This window comes from Gopherus evgoodei, chromosome 12 (genome assembly GCF_007399415.2).
Source record: "Gopherus evgoodei ecotype Sinaloan lineage chromosome 12, rGopEvg1_v1.p, whole genome shotgun sequence".
In the NCBI taxonomy this organism is placed as follows: Eukaryota; Metazoa; Chordata; order Testudines; family Testudinidae; genus Gopherus; species Gopherus evgoodei.
Window position 1 is genome coordinate 8,586,381 of NC_044333.1, and position 15,925 is coordinate 8,602,305.

The following is a 15,925-nucleotide window of genomic DNA, read 5'->3' on the forward strand; positions in this document are numbered from 1 at the left end:
CAAGCATTTTGCATGAGTATGAATTGCAGGTCAGGGCCTGAAACTAAACAGAGTTCCAAAGGTGTTTTAAAGTAAAGCACCTTGAAATTAGAGTACAACAAATGGAAATGGTCTGCCGAAACCACAAGTGAGCTGGGTATTTTCAGCCAAAGAAACTTCCCCTCTCCCTTGAATTAAAAACACGACAGATATGCAGTTTAAGAATACTTTCTAGTACTGATCACATCAGGATGAAGTGAGATACCACAGGGTAGATAAAAAATAAATGTCATCTAGGAACATAGGAACTGCCATACTAGATCAGATCAATGATTCATCTAGTCCAATATCCTGTATCCAACAGTGGTCGGTACCAAATGCTTCAAATGAGGGCAAAAATATCTGTAACGTGCATCTTTTTCAGTTTCTAGAAGTTACCAGTTAGGATTAAGAACATCTGGGCCAAAAACTATCTATTTTAACTGTGGATGTATATTTATCCATATAAAAGTCTAATCTTCCAATGACTGCTACTAAGCTCTTGGTTTCATTGATTTCCTGTAGCCATGAGTTCCATAGGTCAATTATGCACGGCATAAAATAATTTCCTTCCATCCGTTTCAAACGTGTTGCCTTTCAGTTTCATCTAATACTCCGTTGTTCTTGTATTATGAGAAAGGGTAAGTAAGTGCATTCGACTTACGTTCTCTCTACCCTTCATTATTTAATTTAGGATCCAGCAATGTGTCTGAGTATTTCAAATTATTCCTTTCAATGTGTATTACCTTGCATTTGTCAACATTGACTTTCATCTGCCATCTAACTGAAGTTCCTCACAGACTTCCCTAGTCTTAGCTATTCTAAATAATTGTCATCTGTCAATGTTGCAACCTCATCATTCACCCTCTTTTCCAATTCCTCAATAAATATATTAAATGGTACCTGATCCTAGCACAGGTCGTTGGGACACCCCACCATTAACCTTTGCTACATGGAAAATTGATTACATCAAGTATTTAATTTCGTTTCTGAAAAACCTTGGAGGAGATCAAAACTCTCTCCACTCTCTGAACTGACAGAGGGTACTACAAGGAAGATTTAGAAACCACTGTGACATTACCTCTGTTGGAAAGTCAGGCAGTAGAAACTCACATTCTACACTCTTGGGGGAATTCTGCACCAAACATTACAAATTCTGCACACAACATTTTAAAATTCTGCAAAATTCTGCATATTTTATTTGTTAAAATAACACAATATAATCACACTCCCACTGTCAGCCCCAGCTACCCGGGCTCAAAGCGGGAGCTCCAGCTGCCGGGGTTCAGAGCGGGAGCCCCAGCCGCCTGTGAAAGACACAGGTGGATGCGCTGGGGAGAATTCGCAAATTCTGTGTGAAAAAATAAAATTCTACAGGGAACATTAATTCTGCGCAAATTCTGCATTGCACATTGGTGCAGAAAACCAGCAGGAGTAATTCTACCATGATGACTGAACCAGGAGGGAGGCAGGCTCAGTCACAACAGAGCAGAACCTCAGGGTGACTTACAAAACTACAACATGCCTAAGGAGGGGACTTAAAAATTCTGTCCTCTTCTCCCCCAGGTATAAGAGGAGGACATGTCATGCCATGCTGGGCACCCATCATTCCACATTAGCAGCTGTCTAGACAGCAATTGCTCATGAACTCGTGGTGCAGTTTTTAACACACCTCAACTATGTTATAAGAGTTTTTGCCTTGCCTGTGTAGATGGGACCAAACAATGGGTATGGCTACACTTGCAGCTGTACAGCGCTGGGAGTTCAACCTGTTTTCGTACAGCTGAGTAGGGAAAGCGCTGCAGTCTGGCCACACTGACAGCTACCAGCGCACTGTCGTGGCCACATCTGCAGCGGCATTGGGAGCGGTGCATTATGGGCAGCTATCCCAGCATTCAAGTGGCTGCAATGTGCTTTTCAAAAAGGGGGGGGGAGTGGAGTGTGACAGGGAGCATGGGGGAGAGAGAGTGTGGATTTTTGGAGCCGACACTATGTCAGCTCCCTGCCTTGCAAGTTACGACCCTCTCCCCCAGCCCCTCTCTCTCACTCACTGAAAGCAAACAGCAGCTCTTTTTTTCCTCACAGATCAGATAAGCAGCCTCGCAGAAACAGACCCCCCCCACACCTCTCCCACCGAGCTACTTCTCTCCTCAAGCCCCCTCCCTCCCCCTCTCTTCAAGCAAACACTAGCTGTGGGCATTCCAAAGGGAGCCCCCCTGCCTCTGCTCATTCACAGCAAACAGGAGCTGTGTTTGTTTTTTTGATAAGCGGCTCCGGAGCCCGGAGTTCACAACAAAACAAAGAGCGGAACATTCACTTAAAAGGATAATAGGAAGCTTCTTGAGGTCAGTCATAGCCTACTAAGATTATTCCCTGTTTACACTGGCATCCCAGCACTGCAGGAGCAGCACTATACTCTTTATTCCTCTCGGGGAGGTGGAGTACAAGCAGCGTTGTAACCGCGGAGATACAGCACTGTATGTGCCTTGCCAGCGTGGACAGAGAGTGAGTTACAGTTCTACAAAGCCACCAACAGCGCTGTAACTCTCAAGTGTAGCCAAGGCCAATGTTACAATCATGTTATCATTCTGTGCTGCAGCCCTGTAAAGATCAGAGCTATAACATGGAGAGGATCCTGTTTAGAAAGATTCAGCAAAGCTAGTGGCCCAATTGGCTGGCAACTCCTGAGAAGTGGCCAAGAAGTACCAGCTGTTGAAAGGTCATATCCCAACTCGCTAGAAAGAAAACAGAAGCAGGAAGTAGAAGATACAGAGAAAAATAAGGGAGACCAAAATAAACTGATCACATTATTTTTTTTTTAAATTTTACATAAAAACCCTGCACCTGGGATATTTTTCATGTAACATTTATTTTCCCCTGTATCCTTTCTGTACTGATAGGTCATCGACCCAAAGAACAATGGAAGTAAGTGGGAAATCAGTGGTAGGAAACAATAGCATCTGTCAAGCCATATGGGGCCACAAGCCACAATTTGGGCAGGTATGTCTCACATGGAGAACCTGAAGCTGTAAGGTCAACTCGGCTTCTCACTAGGACCCTACTAATTTCACAACTATGAAAAATGTGTCTTGGACTGCAAAATAAGCACTTCCCCGTGAAATCTGATCTCCCCCTTGCTGCTAGGAGCACCCCTGCCAGGGGTCTCCTAGCTGCGAGCCCCCACCAGGCTGGGGGGGGATAAGACTTGTCCTTCACCTGCAGGGGGACAAGGAGGAGGTTAGTCTCACCTCCAGATACTTTTTGGTTTGGGACCCAACACCATGAAATTTCAAATGTAAACACCTGAAAATGTGAAAGGGATGAATTTTAAATCCCTCTGGCCATGAAATTGATCAAAATGGACTGTGAATTTGGTAGGACCCTACTTATCACTATAGCCTGCTTTTGCCTGAAAAAAAACTGAATCTTAGATGTTACTTTCATTTAGGTTTTTATTTCAGGACTCAGTCTAGGCATCCAAAGAGAGTTGCCCTGTACACAGTAGGCATCAAAAAGACTATTTGCTGAAGTACAATTTACCAGATACTGTACACAATCCCATTTCTGCTGTTCCAAACTTCTCTCTAACAGAGCATACTGAATTTAAAAATGTTACTTGGCAACTATCATGTCACGTGACCTGAACGCTGCATTCTCACCAGAGCCTACATGTTAAGGCAGCGATAGAATGGGGCAGTAACTGGATGTGATATCACCAAAGAACAATTACATGTTCATCAGGGTACATTCTTGCCTCCGAGTCAGTAACAAACCAAATATTCTCACATGGTGTTATAGGGAAATGTGCAGCTGACAATAGTGTTTCAGAAGAGATTTTAAACAGAGATCTTGGGCATTTGTGATAATTAAAGATCTCATATCACTTTTCACAAGAGGAGTCCAATTCAGACTATTAGAGTCAGAGTTCAAGGCCGAAAGGGACCATCAGATCATCTGGGTAGACCTGCTGTCCATCACAGGCCACCTCCCCCCCATCCCCACACACTAAATCCAACAACCAAAATTACAACAAAGTATTGCAGCCCACAAGTGACAAGACTGTTGTGTGTCTCAGGCAGAGAATAGCAGGACTCATGTGCACCAATGCTCGAGGCCTCCACAACAGCAGGGAAATGATTAAGTGAGATATACCCAGGTACACCTGACAAGCGACCCCATCCCTCACACTGCAGAGGCAAAAAAACCACCCAAGTCACTGGCAATTTGAGCTGGGGGGAAATTCCTTCCCTCGCCCCCACATATGGCGATGTGTGACCCTCCCCATGTGGGCAAGACCAGCCAACCAAGCACCTAAGACAGAATGCTCAGTGCCACCTCAGATTCTACCTACTTAAATTCCCAAACGGAGTTTCAGTTAGATGCAATACTGTTTCTGCACATCCTGGCCTAAGTGGCTACATAGCATCCCTCTACAGTATTAAGCAAATACCACGATGAACCACCCCAGAGAGGGCTGCAGTCAGTAGCAGATGAAGGAATCCATGTGTATTGCTTGCATAAATATGCATAAAGCACTTTGGGCAGGAATCTCTAAGGAGCCTAGGGAATTCTGACACCCAACTCCCACTGAATTTGGGTGCTTAACTCCCTTAGGCTCCTTTGAAAAATCTCAGCTGTGAGAAACTTCCAGGATGAAGGGTACTAGATACATGCCCGACTATGTTAAAGTTCACTCATCCTACAGGAGAAAATGATTAACACCACAAAGCAGAAGTCGTCAACCCTCCTTGGGCAGACACCCCCTTAGACAGAGCGTGTGTGGAGAGGGCAGGCAGGGCTAGTGGTGGGATGGGGAAGACTCACCAGAGAAGCCCGAGGATTTACGGTATCTGGCACTGACGCCGTAGTTACCCGCTGGCCACCTCAAAGCACTTCACAACGCTGCTTCCCCCCCCACACACACACTTTACCTGTGGGGAAACTGAGGCACGGAGAGGTTAAGCAACGTCCCCAAGGCCAGGCAGGGCTGAGAGAGGCTCCAGCCACTAGACGCGGCTGCCTCCCCTGGCACAGTCCCCGGGCGCTCAAGGGCAGCCGGCTTTGCCCAGCGACGGGCTCCTCGCCAGGCCTGCACCGCACGTGGGGCGGGCCGGGCCGCTACAACAGCCTCGCCGCCAGGGGGCGCCCCGGGCTGCGCCGCAGCCACCCCAGGGGGAGCCGCGCCCGCCGCCTGCACAGCTCGGCGGGGACCCTGAGCGTGGGGGCGGCGGAGCTGGCGGAGGATCACGGGACGCCCCTGCCCGCCAGCCCAGGCCCGCTCCTACCTGCCGCCTCCCTCCGCAGCGGCACTCGCTCCTCCGCGCCGCGCCCGCTGATTGGAGGCGCAGCCGATCCCCCAGCGGCCCCCGCGCCACCGCCGTCCGCTCAAAACTTTATTGAGAGGCGCGGAGAGAGACACGGGCAGGGGGCGGGGGGATGGGCAGGAGGCGCTCTCCTGGGGCAGGGGGCCGGGGAGCCCCTCAGGGAACTAGGTGGGGTGGGCCCCGGGCTGGAGAGACCCCGGGGCAGAGCCCAGTGGGGGCCTGACACCCCCCCAACCGGTGGGAGCGGGCGGATGCCTCTGGCCTAGTCCCTGCCCCAGCTGCAGCCCGGGGCACCAGGTCGCTGGTGGGGCTGGGCGGGGAGGTGCCTCAGCACCACGGTGCCAGGCGCTGTACAGACACCGAGCTGGAGCACCTGGGCTCGCCCCCAGCAAGGCCCACCCGCCCGGCCGTTGTGATCTCCGGCTTCACCGTGCCGGATTGAGCAGGGAAAGGCAAATCCGAATGGGACGTGCCCAGGAGGGAGTGAAATGAACTAAAGGAAAACCAAAGGCAGGTGCAGACCCAGGGTCACTGTCTGGGCAGAGTCCTGGGAGCCAGGCCCAGGCCTGCAGTCACTAGGCAGACGAGGAACATGATTCCCTGCCTAACAGCAGGGTGCTGCAGTGACAGCCACGGCGTTACCCGGTTTATGCCCATGTGAGGACTTGGCTACAATTAACACACTATAGCCCTGCTGCTGTAGCGCTTCAGTGTAGACACTGCTGATGCCAACAGGAGGGCTTCTCCTATTGGGTTGGTAATCCACCTTTCTGAGAAACGGTAGCTAGGTTGACAGATGAAGACAAGAGAGTGACCCTGAAAACAACATCTGCTTTCTACCAGCATTCATCACCCCCCTGCTGGCAGGATTTGGGCCCCAGTTTCTTATTTGTGTTCAGTTTGCTTTGGGGGCAACAATTAACAAAAATGCCCATTTATACACTTTCCAGGTCTCGGGCCACATCCCTTAGGGCTGCTGCAGGGAGATGTAAGTTATCCCAGTAGAGATTCATTCAGAGCATGGGCAGCGGTGGTGCCATCACTACCCTGTTGCTGCAGGTTTCTGCTGGGGAGATGAGCAGTCTTGTTGTACAGCTAGGACTCTAAGGAAGCTGCTCTAGCTGAAGCTACTCGGAGACAAGTACTGAATTAGTCCCCTGCCCTAGCCACGCCCACTTCCTAACCTGTGCTGCCCGATTTGGAGGCTGTGCAGGTCCCCTTATGCCAGCATAACCCCATCCCGAATTTACTCTGTAAACATCTTCCATTTGAATACAGCTAGGAGATTCAAATATATCAGATTACTGCGTAGTGATTTTGGCACTGAAATCCACACTGAAAGGAGTAAACAAGGGTGAGGATTAAAAGCATATTACAATAAAGAGTCTAAAGATTATGGCATCCAGGCATATTAACTGTCTTAATTTAACAATGTGAGAGTTAATGATGCTCTGTTGTGCCATGTGAAATCACAAAGAACTCAAATTGCCACGCAAGAGACTAGAAGAAAGTGATTGCTTCCCCCTTCCTCCCTCCAGATATGCACTATACTCCTTGCTAGTACTAACAAATCCTCCAGGAGCAGATTCTCCCACTCTCATTTTACTGGCTTTGGCTGCTGCCAGAGGGTAAAGGGGTAAAGGCCCTGCCTGTTTGAAGGCTTTTAAGTGCTTTTGTTGAAAGATCAGCAACATTATTTAAAAGGCAGCCAGAGAACAGCTCTCCTACCCTGCTGCCTAGTAGTTTCTTACCTTGCCATCTGGATTTGTTTCATGCTGTCTGCCTCGCTGGTGACATGGAGCTGCGTGATCGTCTGGTGTCTGACATTCATAATGCCAGCATCAGACACTGGCCTTCAAGGACACTGGATCCAGCATCCTAGTTCAAAATACCAGCTGTCTAGGACAGAGATAGTAAGCGGAGAATTTTTTTTTTCCTCACCATCTTCTTTCTTTTCTCTACAGTCCCTTAAAGATTGCACAGTGGTGATTTGCAAGATTACAGGAAACACAAGGAATATACAGGGCTAGTCTGTCCTTGAGTAGAAGATTGTTCTTTCAACCAACTTGATTAGAATGGGAGGCTGCCAGGTTGGGGTTTGGTTAGTTGGTTGGTTAGTTATGTTTTGCTTTATACGGTTCCTTTTTCCTGCAAGATTCAACCATGACCCCAGACGTTTAGTATGGACTAAATTGGCACAGGTTTGCAAAGTGAGGGAGAAGCTATAAAAAGTCTTCCTCCTGGCATCGCAGCATAGCGCCAACTTAGTCACTGAGCTCCCTGGTCCTGATCCTGCAAGGTACTAAGTGCTCTCGACTCCCATTGGAGTTGAAGGCAATTTAGTATCTTTTGCGGATGACACTATGCACCTTGGGGATTGGGGCCCATAAGGGCACTCTGCTTGAGGGCAGGGGTGTGACTGCCCCCTTCTGTGGCCGTTGGCAGAGGTGACCTAATACAAGGGTACTGCATGCATTCCCATAGGCACTGTGCCTTCTTGATGCAAAGTCGGTAACCAGACCTTCAGGCCTAGGGATCCCCCCATTCTTTGTAAAGCTACCTGTTTTCAAAAACCCTCCACTATATATGATCCCACCCCACCAGCACAGAGTTTGATTCAACCCTGCTGGTGTGTAGAGTTGCAAATTGCCCCTCTCTGAGATAGCAGGGACTGCTGCCTCCAAGGGGGAACTCACCCAGAGAGGAAAGCTATCAGTGTTTTCACTACTCTGCTTGTCCAGCACCTAGCACAACGGGGCCCCAATCTTGGTTACATACACATAAAAATTGTCAATGGTCCATCTAGCTCAGTATCCTGTCTTCTGACAGTGGCCAATGCCAGATCATAAGAGGGAATGAACAGAATAGGGCAATTAATGAGTCATCCAGTCTCAGCTTCTTGCACTCAGAGGCTTAGGGACATCCAGAGCATGGTGTTGCCACTCTGAGCTTCTTGGCTAATAGCCACTGATGGGTCTATCCTCCATGAACTTACCTAATTATTTTCTGAACCCAGTTATACTTTTGGCCTTCACAACATTCTCTGGTAAAGAGTTCCACAGGCTGGCTGTGCCTTGTGTGAAGAAGTACTTCCTTGTGTTTGTTTTAAACCTGCTGCCTGTTAATTTCATCGGGTGACCCCTGGTATTTGTGTCCATTTAAAACAGATGTCAAAACTGTGATCAAGCCACCAGCTTGATAAAAATAGAAGTTGACACGTATAAAGGCTGTTGGTCTTAAGATACTTAATTCATGTATTTAAGTTTGTCTGAATAACATGACGGTTGTGCTACAAACAAGGCAAGTTTGAGTTGACGTTTCCCACTCTACAGTGCCCATTGTCCATAGGTGTTACAGACGTATGAGTAAGGAACACAGATGTTTCATGACATGAGTGCTGGAATGCTTGTCAAAATACTAATAAGCCTGGGCATTATCGGTAGTAGGGCTGGGCGAATAATGTAAAAGAAGTGCCCAGTAACATTCGTTTGCATATACCCCACAAATTCACTTCAGCCTTTACGACCCTTCCTCGTCACTTTTCATGTCAACATTTTATTTGCAAGAATAAATTATGAATGAGTGTTGCAAACCTTCCTGTGCGTATGTATACGTTATTATTTATATTGCAGTAGCACAAATCCCAGCCATGAGCCAGGACCCATTGTGCTAGCTGAACTTAGCTTAACATCTCCTCTGTCTAGTGGCAAATGGGGCAAGCAATTTTTCTGACTGCTGTCTGTCCAGAGCAAGATGTTTGACTCCATTGTAAGTAGTCTCCATGGTGGGCACATTCTTTTTGATTGTCCTGTGATGGCAGGGCCGGTGCAACCATTTAGGCAATCTAGATGGTCGCCTAGGGCGCTGGCATTTGGGGGGCGCCATTTTCTTCAGCAGCGACCGTGGCGGCCGGATCTTCGGCCGCCCCGGTCACCGCTGGTATTTAGGCGGAGGGAGCTGGGGCAGGGGAGCGCAGGGAGGGCCACCTGCAGCAAGTAAGGAGGGAGCAGCATGCAGGGGAACTCCCCGCCCCAACTCACCCCTGCCCCGCCTCCTCCCTGAGCACACCATGGCTGCTTCACTTCTCCCGCCTCCCAGGCTTGCGGCGCCTAAGCTGATTGGCACCGCAAGCCTGGGAGGAGGGAGAAGTGAAGCAGCCACGGCGTGCTTGGGGAGGAGGCGGGGCAGGGGTGAGCTGGGGGGGGTGCCTCAGGGCTGAGGGTGGGGGGTGGGGCACTGCCGCGGGGGAGGCGCAAGGTGGAAGTTTCGCCTAGGGCGTGAAACATCCTTGCACCAGCCGTGGTGATAGGTCCTTCCCTTCCTTCCAGGTGGAAGCCAACCTAAGACATATCTTGTGCTCCTGCCACGAGGTAGCTTGATGACATGCTCAAACCACCATAGCCATCCCTGTGTGATTATTGAGTCCATAGTCCGCTGACCCATGCAGCGCAACACTACCATTTCGGTTGCACAATGTCTCCAATTAATTCTCAAGATCCTTCTCAAACAACACTGGTGAAATGCATTCAGCCTCCTGTTTGAACTTCCACCATCTGCTATGTTTCTGAGGTGTACGGTAATGTTAGAAGGGCGATGGGAAGAACACTGTGCTAGGCAGTTTACAAACAGAAAAAAGACAGGTCTTTGTGCCAAAGACTATTTTGCATGAGCATTCAGGGAACGTACATGTGGCCATTTTGAGAGTTATTTATGGGTCTGGGAGGAGTTGGATCAAGAAACAACGTGACTTAGGTAATCATATACACCTTGCAAACAGCAAATTCCAAATAGCAAACACCCAAAGCAACTAGGTTGTGAGCATTTAGGTGAGCCATTCATCAAATCATTTTGAATGAGGAAAGTCTCTGCAAAAATCAGAGTCTTTGCAGACCATTCACACACAAAAAGAAGGGAGTTAAGTTTGTCGGATTAGTTGTTCACTGCATATAATTCGCTGCTTCCTAACTGAATGCAAGGCATAAAAATTAAAGGAAAGAATCAGTATGGTGAGACTTTGACAGAAAAATGTAATTAGCAGTTCCAAGCATACGTGTAAGAGCTATATTGCAGGAAAAGATTGTCATTAAAAGACAAAACAACAATACAAAATTCATATCAGTCCCCTTTTCCTTTCTCTCTCATATCAAAATATAGCAATTAGTGAAAATAGACCCTCAGCAGTTATCCTATCCACCAAAGATAAGCCAGCTATGCCTCTACCCACAGGAAGACATACTTTGTCTACATTGCAAAGAAGAACCTGCAACTGGCCCGTGCCAGCTGACTTAGGCTACAGGGAAGTTTCATTGCTGTGTTGACTTTCAGGTTGAAGTGGATGGGTCTCAGAGCTTGGGCTCCAACCCAAGCCCAGAAGCCTACGCAGCAATGAAACAGTCTGAGCCTGAGCCAGCTGGCACAGGTTTTTCTTTGCTGTGTCGACAAACCCCCACACGTGCATGTACAGTATGACTGAAATGCTCAGGACCACACATGATGGGACCCACCCTTCTTCCTCCAAAATATTACAGATTAGGGCCAAACATCCACCTCCTCCCAAATAATATTTCTGCAGACAATCAGCATTTCACATTCACTGCTCATCTTCCAAAAGTTTGGCTACAGGTGCAGCTCCCTAGACATAGCCTAGGAGTGAATCCAGGCAAAATAAAAAAATATGAAATCAAAGATTAAGAAAATCCTTCAATACAGAATAAATGTCCCTGATAATGACAATGGCACCTGGTTACAAACTTTTTGCCTAGGCTGGTAGTTACAACTTAGAGCTCTTTTAGCTCTAATGAGCTGTTGGAACAGACTCTGCAGAAATTATTACAAGTGAAAGATCTCAGTTCAGAATTTCTGAATAGAATGATTAATTGTCCCTGCTAGTGTCATTTTCCGGCCTGAAAAATAGTTGGGCAGTGGCCAAATGTTTTATCCGCACTGGGATTGATTCAGGCCAAATATGGCTCCGATTTCTCAAAAAGAGGGACCCAGAGCCAGTTTTGGCACCCAGGAGTTTCTGGCGGAGTTGAAAAGACAACTGAGAGCAAGCGGTTGGGAGGGTGGGCATTTGAGACTTGTCTACACTTGTCTTCACAAAAACAGTTCCTTTTGGTGTTAGATCAGTGGGAGCCCTAGCATAGCTACATCTCCCATGAACATCCTGCATTAACCTACTTTTCAGCTGGCTTAACTAACAGTGGTATAAGTCCTGGAGCCACGAGAGAGTTCTTTGCAGTAGGGTCCCACCTGTTTGATTATTCTGCCGAGTGAATCATAGCACTGATGGGAATAATTTTATAATGTGTTGACATGACGTAGGGTGTTGTGCCCACATTGGCTGATCCATTCCATTCCTCCTCTTGCTGGCCTGGGCTCTGATCCTGCTCCCACTGAGACCAATGGCAAAACTCTTGCCAATGTCAGAGGGAGCAAGACTGAGGCCTTCTTCTTCTGTCTCAGTGCCAGGCCTGCCCACTATATAGTGTCTAGCCAAGTTTACCTTTGCCCACCTACTGACCACTTGCCTGGTGCCCGGCCCAATAGAAATGTCATCTCCAGATTGTCATCCTCTGTGCCCATGAGACATAAGAATGATTAACAGCAACGGAGCTGTGCTTCCCTTGGCCACATTCCTCGTGTCCTGCCAAAGTCATTTGCATCCTTGAAAGAGAAGGAATCTTTTCCTGACACTTGGCTTCATTGCAAAGTAAAGCCAGCTCTGCTGCTATCCTAAAGGCTAGATAGAAGTGAACGTGATTCTACTGCTTCTTGGAAAACAAATGGTTCAGCTATTGGCCATTTTTGCAAACACAGTGAGAGGATGATGCTTGGGCTGATTTGTAGCAGTGACATGGAACTGGCTACAATCTTCTTTTTCTCAACTGCCACCTTTCCAAACGCTTCACTTATATATTTATTCCCGTGCATGTATCTGTGCAGAGGTAGCCAAAAGTGCAGCTATCTGCAAGCCTCAGCTGTGTAAGGTACATATATGACTCCCATTACTGCAATTTATGAGCATCTCAGTCTTTAACGTATTTATCCTCAACACCCTTCTGCTGGAGGGAACTGAGACCCACCCCATTTTACAGGTGGGAAACTGAGGCAGAAAAACTAAGTGATGTAAGAAAGGTAGGATGATCCAGTGGTTAGGGCACTAGCCTGGGGCTTGGGAGTGTCAGGTTCCATTCCCTGCTCCGCCACAGACTTCCTGTGTGACCATGGGCAAGTCACTTAGGCAGAATAACATGCAAAAGCTCTTCAGTGATTTGGAGCCTAATCACCATTTATAAAAGTGACTTGAGCACTTAGGAGCCAAAGTGACTTCTGAAAATGGGATCTAGGCTCCTGCCCTTAAGTTATTTAGATACTTTTACACATTTTCCCCTCTGTGCCTCAGTTCTCAGTCTGCTAAATATGTTACAGATTGGGAGGCGCTCAGATATGATAGTAATGGGGGCCAAAAGGTACCTGAGATCAGTGTTACTGATCAAGTACTGGTTTTCCATGTGATGCCCCAGTATCATAGTTAGGGATGCCTGAAAGTTCTGGTTTTAATTCCATCACTCAATATATTACTGTGACATTATGCAGGGTACAATCTGGACCGATGAACAGCTGTGTCCCCATAATTCTCTCACTGCTTTTCTGTGAGAGCTACCACTCCGGGGCTGCTCACACACAGCCTCCAGCATGTAAATTATTCCAGCTATATTGAATGACTGCTTTAGCCAGTCACACTTGAATTACACTGCAGAACAACACCAGCAAATTACTAGTCCCAGACTCTCCCCAAAAATGTACATCTCATACTGGGCAGCTCTCTCCTGGACAATACAAGCTCATGTAAAGTCCATAATTTTATTAGTAGAAAATGACATGCACAAATCTCATTATGCCAAATGGAGTTTCCCGAACTCTTCAGTCCAAACACATTGGTTTAGATAAAACCGTAAAACAAGTTTATTAACTACAGAAGGATAGATTTTAAGTGACTACAAGTGATGAGGCATAAAAGTCAGAACTGATTACAAGAAAATAAAAGTAAAACATGACTACTGCCTAACTTAACAAGCTAAGTGAATCCAAAGTGTTGTTGATGCCATGGGTAGAGAGAAAGGAAGAGAGAATTTGGGGCATCTTCTTCAGCTGAGGTTGAGGAGACAGAAAGTCTGTGTGGATGAGAACCCCAAGGTGTTTCTTTGTCAAGATGTAGATTTTTCACCCACACCCTCCTTCCTGCCAAAAAATGTCCACTTAACCAGATGAGGGTCCATTTGATTTTGTTGACACCTGGCTGAGGCATCGGCTAGTCTTCTGCCTCTAAGAAACTGGATTGTGACTGCTCCCCAGACTTGGAACCTGTCTTAGTAATGTCATACAGTAGAATCTTATATTTTTACACGCAATATTGCCACACTTTTTAACAGGACAGTAATGGTCGGCAAATTATCAATTTTCAAATGATACCTCACAAGGCATACTTTGTAAAAATTCATTATAGTCCTGTAAAAGGAGTGAACATAGGGGTACAGACTGTCATAGTTAGATTTTTTTTTTACTACAGAACATAATAGAATTTGCTCTGTTTAATGGTATCTAAGAGTCCAGCAGAATGATTGTTCAGTGTAATGACTAGGGCTTGGATGGAGGAGAAAAGTCGAATGAGTGGAGATAGTACCTAAGCCGTTCTTTTGCTGAAAGTGAACGTTCATGACATTGTTCAGTGACTCATGATTAACTCATTCAGGACACTGAGTAACTGGGGAAAGTTCTCTCTAAGAAACATGCATGTCATTGATGATTCAGAAGCTGGCAGGAGTGACACCAGAACACTAATTGTTTTAAGTGTTTTTTTGGCATTTTTATGAGCCAGTCAACCATCCCTCTCCATGCCCCCTTGTGCACATGGCCCTGCAGATACATGGCCCTCTACTCCTCTGGCTGGCTACTGGAAGCCGTCACTTCCAGAATCTTTTAAACTGAAATTCCCTGTGAAGCATCTAATTTATGAAGTCTCTTACAGCATACTGATTACTCTTCAGCCCAAGGATCTGCAATCTTTGGCATGCAGCCCATCAGGGTAAGCCCCTGGCGGGCCGGGATGGTTTGTTTACCTGCCACATCTGCAAGTTCGGCTGATCGCGGCTCCCACTGGCCGCAGTTCGCCGCTCCAGGACAATGGGGGCTGCGGGAAGCGGCGCAGGCTGAGGGATGTGCAGGCTGCCAATTCCCGCAGCCCCCATTGGCCTGGAACAGTGAATCGCAGCCAGTGGGAGCCACGATCAGCCAATCCTGTGGATACAGCAGGTAAACAAACCATCCTGGCCCTGCCAGGGTGCTTACCCTGATGGGCCTCGTGCCAAAGGTTGCTGATCCCTGCTTTAGCCCCTCAAGTCTAGCCCTTGTGCCCCCTGGATTCAGGGGTCTCACAGCCCTCCTCTGGGGCCTGTGTAGGCCATTTCCCACAGATTCCCCCTCCTCGGGCGGAGTCTCAAAGCCCTCCTTCTGTGACCTGTGATGTTAACTCAGGCTAATGCCAGCCCTCAAGCATGTTCTCCGCGCTGGCCCCCTTTAATTCTGTCCTTTCCCCGTAGGCCGAAAGGCCTCCTTAGAGTTGTCTACCTGCTCGTTCTCTCCTCCCTTGGCTCTCTGATGGCTTCTTTTTTATCCCCCGGCCTGGGTCTAATTTAGCCACATGATCTACCTCCCATCTGACTGCAATGACTTTCGCCACCTGGGACAGAAAACAAGTGAGGCTCAAGTGGGGCTGGACCCATTACCTCAAAGGGGCCAGACACCCTGTGACAATGTGAAGTTTATTATTCTAAAAAAACATTTCCACAAAAGTTTTGTCACTTTTTATTGTGACAACATAGTCACCCTATGTGGAGATAATAGCATCAGTGTAAACCCAGAGTTTCTCTATTGATGCCAGTGGAGTGGGGCCGGATTTACATCAGTGCAGTGGAAAGCAGAATCCATCATAGAATCATAGACTCGTAGAAGATTAGGGTTGGAAGGGACCTCAGGAGGTCACCTAGTTCAACCCCCACTCAAACCAGGACCAACACCAAACTAAATCATCCCAGACAGGGCTTTGTCCAGCCTGACCTTAAAAATCTCTAAGGAAGGAGATTCCACCACCTCCCTAAGGAACCCATTCCAGTGCTTCACCACCCTCATAGTGAAATAGTGTTTCCTAATATCCAACCTAAACCTCCCCCACTGCAACTTGAGACCATTACTCCTTATTCTGTCATCTGGTACCACTGAGAACAGTCTAGATCCAGTCCAGATCTGCCAGGCCAGAGCATCCTTCAGGTAGTTCTTCTGGCACAGAAGAATGCAGCTGAAAGCACTAGCCAGTGCACTCCAGCGCGATGAGACAAGGAATCTATTCCTTCCCCTCACTGGGGTTCTGCTTTCATCCTGTGAACAGGTGGCTCTGAGGGCGGGGCTAACGAAAACAGGGCTTTTAGAGTCCTAGACTGGTCGGTGCCACGTTATCGTCTTCTAACATGGAGCAGGCCAAGTATCTGAGGCGGCCTAATGCTTCTGGAGGACTATTTGATTTC

The 15,925-nt window shown here is 47.6% G+C and overlaps 1 protein-coding gene across 3 annotated transcripts in view; it reads right to left on the reverse strand.

Moving 5' to 3' along the window:
* NUP93 (nucleoporin 93) overlaps window positions 1-5,370 on the reverse strand; it is a 131,098-nt gene extending 125,728 nt beyond the window's left edge. Inside the window, exon 1 of one of the 3 annotated variants that reach the window (XM_030581329.1) lies at window positions 5,304-5,370. The gene's annotated coding sequence lies outside the window, so the exon portion shown is untranslated. The other 2 variants (XM_030581330.1, XM_030581332.1) reach the window with 2 other exon arrangements.
* Between the last annotated feature and the right edge of the window lie 10,555 nt (window positions 5,371-15,925).